The sequence below is a fragment of the Peromyscus californicus genome, unplaced genomic scaffold, assembly GCF_007827085.1.
Source record: "Peromyscus californicus insignis strain IS unplaced genomic scaffold, ASM782708v3 Scaffold_3__1_contigs__length_106647218, whole genome shotgun sequence".
Classification (NCBI taxonomy): Eukaryota; Metazoa; Chordata; class Mammalia; order Rodentia; family Cricetidae; genus Peromyscus; species Peromyscus californicus.
In genome coordinates this window covers 7,115,130-7,126,794 of record NW_026294551.1, presented here as the reverse complement: position 1 = coordinate 7,126,794, position 11,665 = coordinate 7,115,130, and positions in this window count along the sequence as shown.

The window sequence follows — 11,665 nt, the reverse complement described above, 5'->3', positions numbered from 1 at the left end:
TCAGCCCTTCGTACTACAACCGAGTGCTGTCCCTATTCCATCGCCCCCTTCTGTCCTTCAGTCCCCGAGACCGAAATCCTCCTGGCATCTCATCCCCTGACTCCACTTTCACTCTCTTCACTCCGCCTCGGTCCGGGGCCTGCAGTTTCTCCGCCAGCCACTCTGACTTTCCTGCTTCCATATTACTACTATTATTGTTGGTGTTGTTGTTTCTCTTTCTGACCTGTCCAACCATAGATCCAGCCCTGCAGTTACTCTAACCACAGCTGCAGGTTTAGCCCTTGCTTGTGTGGAAGAAGGGGCTAACTCAGTGTCTCTGTTCCAGGAAGGCAGCTCAGCACCTAGCTGACAGTGAAAGAGCCCTCGGGTCTTGACCCCTCTCTGGTCCGATGGCTTTCCTGGGAACTCCTTGGAGTGCAGAGGAGTTGGTATACAACACCGTGTCCCTGTAGAACCACATCACAGAACCTGTTCTTAGGAGAAGAAAGGAATTACCCATGGTATAGCCCAGTACACTTTGTCTTGAGAGTTTTATCTTAGGCTGGCCTCAAACTCACTGTTACTGATTATGAACTTTTAGTCTTATTTCCCAAGTGCTAGGATCACAGGTGTGCAAACCATCCTTGGTTTTATGAGGTGCTGTAGATAGAACCCAAGGCTTTGTGATGCTAGGCAAGCACTCTAATTATTAAATTAAGAATAACAGCTGGATACATAATAATAATTGTTGCACGAATCTTAAAAGGTCTTATTAATGAAAATAAACCTGGAGCAATGTATTGGGGTGAATATTGGAAGATCAGAGAAGCAGAATAAGCCACAGTCACCTCACCTTGCCATTTCCTTAGCTGATCCTGTTTCCTCAGACTGGAAGCTTCTGAGTCCTCATCCAGAATGAATCTCAGCTGAACTGTGCTGCTTAAAAGCCTAAAAGCTTAACCAGCTTCTAGTTCCTCATCCTCATGCCTTATATACATTTCTTCTTCCTGCCATCACTTCCTGGGATTAAAGGCCTGTGTCACCACGCCTGGCTGTTTCCAGTGTGGCTTCGAACTCACAGAGATCCAGGCGAATCTCTGCCTCTGGAATGCTAGGACTAAAGGCATGTGTGCCACCATTTTCTGGTCTCTATATCTAGTGGCTGTTCTGTTCTCTGACCCCAGATAAGTTTATTAGGGTCACAATATTTTGGGGAACACAATATCATCACAAATAATAGCTGACATACACCTGAAATCTCAGAACTCAGATGAAGACAGGAGCAGAAACCCACTGTCATCCTTGGTACATAGTGAGTTTGAGGCCAGCCTTGGAAAAAAACAAAATCAAGTCCAGATCCCCTCCCCCCAAAAAGTGATGCTTGATCTACATAACAAGCCAGGACAACCAGGGCTATGTAGGAGGAAAAAAGTGATATTTCCCCACACCAACAACTTACTGTGTCTGGAAGCTTCTTGGAATCCTGGATACTTCAAAACAAGGCAACTTTATCCCAGACAAGAATCCTGAATTTGGAGCAGGTGTGGAAGCAGGGAGAGGGGGCACAGTGTCACCTTTTCACAGAGCAGGCCACAATACTGGGTAGCTCTAGCTTTTCTTCAAAGGTGTGTTATCCCTGCCCTGAACAAAATCCTGGGCATGCCCTAGGGCTTTTTTTGTCACTTCAAAACAATAAATAATTTCTTTATTAGGAAACAAACAAACAAACATACTACCTAGCCAGGTATGGTAGCAAAGGCCATTATTCCCAGCACACAAAAGGTGGAGGCAGGTGGATCTCCTTGAGTTCAAAGTCATCCTGTTCAACATAGTTGGCTCCAGGCCAGCCAGTGCTACATAAAGAGACCCTGTCTCGCCGGGCGGTGGTGGCGCACGCCTTTAATCCCCGCACTCGGGAGGCAGAGCCAGGTGGATCTCTGTGAGTTCGAGGCCAGCCTGGACTACAGAGCGAGATCCAGGAAAAGGCGCAAAGCTACACAGAGAAACCCTGTCTTGAAAAACCAAAAAAAAAAAAAAAAAAAAAGAGAGAGAGAGAGACCCTGTCTCAAACAAACAAACAAAAAATACCTGGGGATATCCCACAGCACTCAGCAGCAATGTCACTGCCCTGTGGGCTTGTCAGAGACTCCTAATCGGGCTGTCAAGTTTTGATTTTCCAGCTTGCCCTAAGATAGTAGGAAAGTACTCTGCCTCTGTGGCTTAGTTGGTTAGTGGGATCAGCTATTAACTGATTAACTGAAAGATTATTTTTGTTTCTTTGTGTGTTTGTTTGGAGACAGGGTTTCACGTAGCTCAGGCTGGCCTGGGACTCCTTATGTACCTGAGACTGGCCTTGAATTTCTGATCTTCCTGCTTCCACCCCCTGCGTGTAGGATTACAATGTGTGCTGCCCTTCCTGGCTACAATATACTACATTACCATTTGTAGACTTTCTGGAAACGGTGGAGCCGTGGGAGCAGAAAACAAACCAGTAGTTGCCGTGAGCTCGACGTGGGATGAGTGGACTAAGAAAGGTAATGAGGGAACTTTGTGGGGCAGTGAAAACCTTCGGCTTGATTGTTCTCATAACCGTATGCCTCAAGAGCGTGAGTTTTACTGTATGTAAATTGTACCTCAATAAACTTGACTTTAAAAAGGAAGGACAATGAACATGGAATATAGCTTAGTTGGTAGACTGCTTGCTTAGCATGCAGGAGATCCTGGGTTCCATTCCCAGCCCTACAAAAACTAAAGAAAAATAAAAGCTGTTGCAGCAAAGAAATTAACTCAACACACTAGTCTCTCTACTATTGATTACGTGTAAAGTTTTTACAGTAAACATTTTAAGAAAATAATCTGTGTGTGTACATATACCATTAGTAAATAAAATAGTGCTTTTGAACACTTACAGAAATTACTCTTTCCTTATTAATGTGACAATCTTCCAGAAGGTCTTGGCTATGAGAAAGTGTGTTATGTACTTTTTTTTGCCCAGGATAAAAGACTCGTTTGTCTATGGCTCCTGTGGCCCTCTCTGGAGTCCTTTCTCTAAGTTCAACCATCACCCATCCCACAGACATTGACGTGGAACCTGCTAGGTGCCAGCTGCCATTGAAGGGGCTAGGACCTAAGCTGTGCTTGTTTCTGCTGCTAAGGAAACAAAACACAAAGGGCAATGATGTGAGCCAGAGAGCTATGACATGGTGAGTAAATGTCTGCCCAGGGGCCCTGGTGGAAATAAGTAAGGAAAAACTGGACGGAGGAGAGGATGATTGAGTGTGTTAGCAAGGGCCCAGCTGGAAACAGATGGAAGACAGGATACTCAAAGGGTGCTCAAGGGGCTATTCACAGGGAAGCGTTATGGGGTCAGAATGGGTCACTGAGACCCCTAAGGGGCAGGGGAAGAAAAAGTTTCCAGCACCCAGGGAAAGGGAGCCCACCATAGGAAAATTCCAACAGAAGCTGTAGTCTCCCAGAAGAGAACGAGATAGCGAATGGACACCCCACTTCACTCCTCTTTTGCTTCCAACTTCCTGCCAATCAGGTGAACCCACAGAAAACAGAAGGCTAAGAGAACCATTGATGGAGCCCAGGAAAGCTCAGCCATCCAGATATGGAACAAAGGGGAAGAGACAGAAGGAAATCTACAGAGGCAAGTGGAAAATTTTCAGCACCCAGCTGTTAGGGAGAGCAAGAAAAGGAAGATCCTGGAGCACAGAGAGCCTGGTAGACACATCCAGAGACCTGGTTGTCAGGGGGAGAGAGAGTGATGAGAGATAACATTTGAGATATCCCAGGAGCAGACTATGGAGAGCTACATACAACCTGATAAGCTTTAATTTTATTGTACAACCAATAAAAAGCCTTTGAAGTAGAGAAATGATGTCACCAGATGGCATTAGGTCTTAGCGAATTGTCCTGGCTGAGGCAGGAGGAATAAAGTGACCTGCATGTTGAGAGTAAGTAGGGAGGTGAGTTGATAGGGCTGAGCCAAAGCAGTGGCAGGAAGGATGGAGGTGAGGAATGCATTTGGAATTTGATGGGCATTTTAAGGGAGCATTTCCACAAAACAACTTCCCCTCCAAATGGCATAAAAACAATGCCCATTTTTCCATCTCTTACATTTCCCTGGGTTAGAGATTTAATTAGGATGCGGCTGGTCTCCACTCCACAGCCTGGGTCTCAGCTGGGACGACTGGAATGCTGGAGCAGGTTATCTCAGAACAGCTGGGGGATGGAACCACCTGGGAACTTCTACATTCACACATCCAGACGGGGGCTCGGAGAATCCCCAAGGCTGGGCTCAGCTGAGTCTGAAGATAAACCACTGACATGTGGGGCTGAAGAGATGACTCAGTGCCTGAGAGTGCACCCGTGTCCAGCAGCAGCACACACACACACACACACACACACACACACACACACACACACACACAGCCTGTAGCTCCAGCTCCAGGAGATCCAGCACCCTCTTCCAGCCTACATACACAGCATACACTCACACAGAGACACACATAAATAAAATAATTTTTTAAAATATACTAACATGTGGCCTTGCTTTGTGACTTGGGCCCCTGCAGCAAGAACATTGAGCTGAAAAGAGACACCCCAAAGGTGTGTATGACAAGAGGGTGTTTCCAAAGAACAGGGAAAGCTACAAGGCCCATTAGGACCAACCCTGGGAAATAACACACAAAATTGCTGTGCCATGCTGTGCTGCATAGATCAATAGTCACAGCCCACTGGATTCAAAGGAAGGGAACCCAGAGTCCACCTCTCTATGGAGGGGCAACAAATTTAGCACCATACAAATGAATTAATCATCTAATTGCTCCAATCTGGTCATTCACAAAGTTCACCAGAGGTGAAAAGGGGGATTCACCAGAGCAGGCCTCTTCCAGGCATAAGCTCTGAGAGCTGGAGGGGCTGGTGAGTAGGACACCATGTACTCAGAAGTCAGACCAATCATCCATCCTCCGACAGGAAAAAAAGAAGTAGCCAAGTTGCGGATGACCTTGGTTCTAATCCTGCCTCCATCTCCGAAGTGCTAAGATTACAGGATGTGCCACCATGCCCCAACTCTTAGCTTCACATTTAAAACTACCACATTGTTGCCATTTTGGTGGTGCACACCTTTAATCCAAGCGTTCAGGAGGCAGAGGTAGGTGGATCTCTGTGAATTCAGGGTCAGCCTGACTACATAGCAATTCCAGGCCAACCAGGGCTACATAGTGAGACCCTGTCTTTAAAAACACACAGACCCAGACCCAGACCCCCCCCCCCCACACACACACACACACTGAACACTGAACTCTTCCTTTGGAACAGCCTTGTCAGGGCCCCACCACAACCTCTCAGCCTGAGCAAACAGTCTGAGGCCTTCTCCTTTCACAGGCCTCTGTGCAGGTTACTCCTAAAGCCTCCTCATCCCTCATCCCTCGGTTCCTGTGGCTGCCCTTGCTCATCCTTTGGCATCTCATCCTAAAAGTCATTTTTCCCAAGAGATTCCCATCCCAACGTGGTATTTCATTCAGCCCCTAGTATTTTCCCTAAAACTTTCGCCACCATTTTTATTTTGTTTTGTTCTTAAAGAAATGTCCCTATGAGTGTTTTGCCTGTCTGTCTGTCTGCACATCAGTACCCGCAGAGGCTGGAAGAGGACATCAGAGACTGTGGCCATGTGGGCACTGAGAATCAAATCGGGGTCCTCTGGAAGAGTAGCCAATGCTCTTAACCACTGAGCCAGCTCTCAGTCCCTGTTTCCTGTTTTTATTTGTTTATTGTTTTTGGAACAGAGTCTCCTGTAGCCCAGACTGGCCTCAAACTCACTAAATAACCAAGGCTGGACTTGAATTCCTGATTCTCCTGCCTCAGCTCTCCAGTTACGTGGAGGTATGCACTAGGACATCTGGATACACATTAGAAACATACGTTTTGGGTGCTGTTTTGTTTTATCTAAGATTTATTTCCTTTTTAGTTGTGTATATATGTGTGTACCTGTGTGATGGTATATGCATGTGTGAGCACAGTACCTACAGAGAACAGAAAAGGGTGTGGGATTCCTAAGGGCTGGAGTTACAAAGTGTTGTGAACTGACCAATAAGAAACTGAACTCAGGTCCTCTGCAAGAGTAATATGCATTCTTTATGCATTCTTAACTTGGAGTCACAAAGGCTTACACTGCATATATATATATGCATTTTTGTTTCATGCCTGTCCCTGTCTCTGCTTCTCTACTTCTGTCCTTAATTTAAGTTTTTTTTTTAAGATTTATTTACTTGTTATGTATACAGTGCTCTATCTGCATGCATGCCTGCATGCCAGAAGACGGCATCAGATCTCATTACAGATGGTTGAGAGCCACCATGTGGTGCTAGGAATCGAACTTGGGGCCTCTGGGAGAACAGGCAGTGCTCTTAACCTCTGAGCCATCTCTCCAGCCCCTCTAATCTAAGTTTTGCACAAGCAGAGACTGCATCCTGTCTTGTTCCCTGCATCCCCTGCTCTCCGCACACAGAGAGTATTTACCACCGAGAGGAAGGTAACGCCTGATTTTATAAAGTCTTGGTGATGTGCATTCCACTCGAGGCCACGGGAATGATGCATTTTAATCAACTGTTTTCAAAGTCATCTTTCGTTCTTTTCGGAGTTTTTCAGGGGCCCTGGGGTGAAGCAATAAGGAGAGATGTGATGTGTAGAGGGTTACCGGGAAAACGGTGGAGAAAGCCAAGGAATTTGGTCCTGCCATGATTTTCAGAATGCCTGTTCTGACTGGGTACCAGCCACGTGTCGCCAAAGACCCTTCCCTCAAGGAGTTCTGGAGCATCTCAGGCAATGGTACAGCATGCTGTGATGTGACTGGGTACGATACAGTTTGAGCAGGAGCAGTCAGTGAACCACTGTACCTGGGGCTTCTCCACAGTTCTCTCCTTCAGAAGCCCAAAGTCTGACTCTTTACCCCCCACACCCAACCACGCCCCCAGCCAGGAGGCAAAGTTCCTGGACAGGCCTCCCCAGCCAGCTGCCTCAAGAGTCCTACCAGTGAGGGAACAAGAACCCCTTTAAAAGTGTATTAATTAGCCGGGCGGTGGTGGCGCACGCCTTTAATCCCAGCCCTCGGGAAGTGAATGAATGAAGGAGGACTAGGAATTCAAGGTCATCCTCAACTACACAGTGAGCTGGAAGACAACCTGGGCTACAAAACAAAACCATACACAAAAAAGGCTGAGAGTTAGCTCAGTTGGTACAATGCTGCATTCCCAAAGCCCCAGCTTCAGTCCCCAGCACTGCATACATCAAGACTGATGGCATATGCCTTGTGATCTCAGCACTTGGAAAGTAGAGACTCGTGGATCAAGAAGTTCAGGGTTGGGGCTGGAAAAATGGCTCAGGGTTAGGAGCACTGGCTGTTCTTCCAGAGGACCTGGGTTCAATACCCAGTACCCATACGGCAGCTCACAACTGTCTGTAACTCCAGTTCCAGGGGATCTGACACCTTTACACCAATGCACATAAAATAAAGTTAAATAAGTTATTTAAAAAAAAAAAGGCCGGGCAGTGGTGGCACATGCCTTTAATCCCAGAACTCGGGAGGCAGAGGCAGGTGGATCTCTGTGAGTTCGAGGCCAGCCTGATCTACAAAGCGAACTCCAGGAAAGGTGCAAAGCTACACAGAAAAACCCTGTCTCGAAAAACCAAAAAAAAAAAAAAAAAAAAAAAAAGTTCAAGGTTGTCCTTGACTACAGTTTGAGGCTAGCCTGGGATACACAAGAACCTGTCTCCAAAAAAGGTAAGTAGAGCCAGGCAAGGTGTTCCACACCTTTACTCCCAGCACTCAGGAAGCAGAGGCAGGCATATCTCTGTGAGTTTGATGCCAAGCTAGTCTACATATTGAGTGTCAGGCCAGTCAGGGATACATATGAGACCCTGACTCAAAACAAAATATAGATGGAAGATAGATGCAGGTGTTACATATATTTGTAAGGTGCTAATACCAAACACACACTTCCTGTTGTCCCGTGGCTCCGACCTGGCTCTAAACGTTTGGCTTCATACTAACTCTGAATTCTCTCATTAACCTCTGAGTAAGGATGGACGCTGTCTGCATCAGCACCCCAAAAGTCACTCATGAGAAGCCTGGAGGGTTTGAGTTTTAAGGACCTGAGGCACACACATGGAAGCACTCCCTTCCAGAAGGACTGTGAGAAGCTAAAATTCCTCTTTCAGAGAGCAGTTGTCTCGGACAAATTCAGATGGTGTATGGGGGAGGGAGGAGAGACACCAGATGACCTCACCCATTCAGATGTATCGAGTGCTTTACTCTGCCAGGCGCTGACCTCATGCTGGTAGAAAGGGCTGATAGAGAGAGATCATTGGGTGCCATTTGTCCCTTGGAATGACTGGGAATGGGGAGAGGGAGGGAGCACTGTCGCAGAAGAGGTGAACCCCCCCCCCCAAAATCCCTAGTGTCGCCTCTCTCACTTTAGTCCAAGATACATCGCGTCTGCCTGCACAGGAGGGCAACAGAGACGCGAAAGAGACTCCTTTATCCTCTTCCGAAGAGGCTGGTGTGACTCCGAGCACCGGACCGCCAACGTCAGCGCTGCCAGAGTGCGCGCCGTCATTTCCGGCCAGCTGTTTTGGGCTGGATGCGGAGGTGGCGGACAGAGGCTAAGGGCTGGGTGACTGAGCGACTCCAAGCCATCAGATAGGCTTCCAGAGCCTCACCCCAGTCGGAGCTTAGCTGGCAGCTAGGGAGCTCCACTCTAACGGGCTCCGAGATCAAACGTGGATTGGTGTTGGTGGCCCATTCCGCAGCCAGACTCTGGACTCGCGTCCCCAGGACCTGGGCTTGTATCTTCAGGATCAGAACTTGCACCCTCAGATTTTATGGGCATCCAGAGTGGGCCCAGAGAAGTACATCTTGCTATTAGGAGTCAACCCAGACCTGTAAGAAATTCTATTGCTCAAGATTCGGGAAGACATCGAGTCTAGCTAGCAAAGGCTGCTCCAGCCATCCCTGCTGCACTTGGATGCCCCCAGGCATGGGTTTTCTGACCCAAATGTGAGATACACCGTTCAAATGGTTGGTTATCTGGGTCGGGAGATTGATTTGTCCCACCCTGGACACTGGTATCCACCTGGTTTTGACTGCATGACAGGGGTATGTCTGAAGTTGATCCACCTGAGACTAATGGCTGATAGCTAAGGAAGATAGAGGAACTTTCTTCCTGGGAGGCAGATCTATCTCTTCATGGACTAGCTTGGAGTAGGCAGTGGCACCACCCCTACCCTGCCGGGAACCTGAGGCCTCTGAGCCAGAGCAGACAACGGACATGTCACAGGCTTGGCACACATCCTGTATTAACCATTCCCCCAGCCAACTCACATCTCCCAGAGTGTCCTACGCTGGTATCCTCTGTGATCTGCAGAAGGGCCCAAGGGGTTCTATCACTCTGGCCAGGTCAGGGGCCTGCTTCAGCCTTACCCTCAGGCCAGTCACCTGGGATACGCATTGAGATTCCAACTTTCTTCTACCAGCGTGTTTGGAAAAACAAAACAAAACAAAAAAAAACAGATGCCAGTTGACACCACACCCCCCACACCCCCCATCTTCATAGACTGACACATGACATGTCCATCCCTGCCTCTGGGAAGCAAAGTGTTTGGGTGAGCCGTGCTGAGGGCTTGGTCGATGTGGGCAGGGCTAAAGACTAAGGGGTGAGAAGGAGCCGGGTGCCTCTCAAGGACAGAGAGCATGTAAGTCACCACTGGAAGCGGTGTTAGTTCCAAGGGATGGAATAAGTCTTGTGTTTGGGATCCGCCTTTAACTGCCCAAGCAAGGGGCTGGAGAAATGGCTCAATGGTTAAGAAGTGTTTGCCACTCTTTCAGAGGACTGGGATTTGGTTCCCAGCAACTGCCTGTAACTCCAGCTCCAGGGGATCTGACACCCCCTTCTGGCCTCTGTGGATAACCTGCCACTAATATACATAAATAAAATAAATCTGGGGAAAGGGGGAGATAAGTTAAATAAAAGAAATTTTTTTTCTTTTCTTTAACAAAGAGGATACCCTATAGCATCCATACTGCACAGGCTGGGGAAACTGAGGTGGCCATCCTCAGACCTGGTCCTTAGCCCTTGCTTGCCTCTGGGACTTCTGGAGCTCCCTGTGGCAGTTCGGGCTCGTGCCACAGAGCTGCAGGATGAAGACATAATGGGTGGGGGCAGACTGAATTACAAACCCTCAGTGAAACTCAGCTGAGCTGACCTTTCAAAACTCAGTCTCTCAACCCAGGTGTCCCTCACACTGGGCTCTGGGTGGCATCACCACTGCCCAGTTACCAGGGCTAAGTCTGTGTGAGCATCATCGATGCACAGCTGACACATGTGGCTGTCCTGTCAATCATGCACCAGCTCCACCACCATCATCTCTCTCCATTTCCCTCCCCACAGGCTTGCCCAGCCCACAGTTCCCACCATTCTAGGCTGTTGCAAAAGTCCGTCCCTGTGTCTGTCCTGCTTCTCTGCAATCCAGTGCTCCCAAATTATCAGGCTGATATTTCACAAATGAAAATAAAGGGCTTTTCATTGGTTAATTTAGGGATAAAATTCTGACTGGTTCCTACAGTTCTGACTCTAAGCTCATTACTCTACTCACTCCACGCCAGCGGTGCTGGGTTTCCCACGGATCCTGCTATAAGCCAAGCCCTTCTGTGCCTAGGAGCTTTTGATCTTGCTGTCTCCTATACCTGGAGTGTTCTCCTGGAGTGTGTAGCATGGCTGCCACTTTATCCTGAGGGTGGCACCTCTGCAGGCTGGATCTAAGTATCTCCCAGACTCTCACTACCCCACCAACTCCTCCCTAGCTCACACTGAAGTTTTTGTTTTTTTTTGTTTGTTTGTTTGTTTGTTTTTTTGAGACAGGGTTTCTCTGTGTAGCTTTGCGCTGTTCCTGGATCTCGCTCTGTAGACCAGGCTGGCCTCAAACTCACCAAGATCCGCCTGCCTCTGCCTCCCGAGTGCTGGGATTAAAGGCGTGCGCCACCACCGCCCAGCTCACACTGCAGTTTTTAGCTACACAAAAGCAGATGGCTTTTCAGTCACAGGGTATTTTCTTCTTTCTCCTCCTCCTCTTCCTCCTCCTCTTCTTTGTCCTCTGTGGTTGGGAACAACCTCAGAGTTTGCTTTCAGGGTCTTGCTTGCCATGTCACTCTGGCTGGCCTTGAACTCACTATGTAGACCACACTGGCCTTAAACTTCCAGCAATCTACCTGCCTTGACCTTGTGAGTATGGAGATTTTAAATATGGATCACCATACCCTATTCTTCCTCTATTCTCTACTTTTCTTTTATGTGTATGGGTGTTTTGCCTGCATGTATGTCTGTGCACCATGTGCATGTAGTGCCCAAGGAGGCCAGAAGAATGTGTTGGAGTCCCTGGAACTGCTAATATAGAAAAGTTATGAGTCATTATGTTGTTGCTAGGGATCAAACCTGGATCTTCTGGAAAAGCAGCCAGTGCCCTTAGCCATGGAGCCACCTCTCCAGCCCCTACTTTTTTTCTCAAGTAAGCTACTTTGTGCATATAAGATGTCTTCAGAAAAATGTACACATCTCAAGTGTTCAGGTATGTTGTGTGATATTTTGTTGCTGATTGGTCAATAAATAAAACACTGATTGGCCAT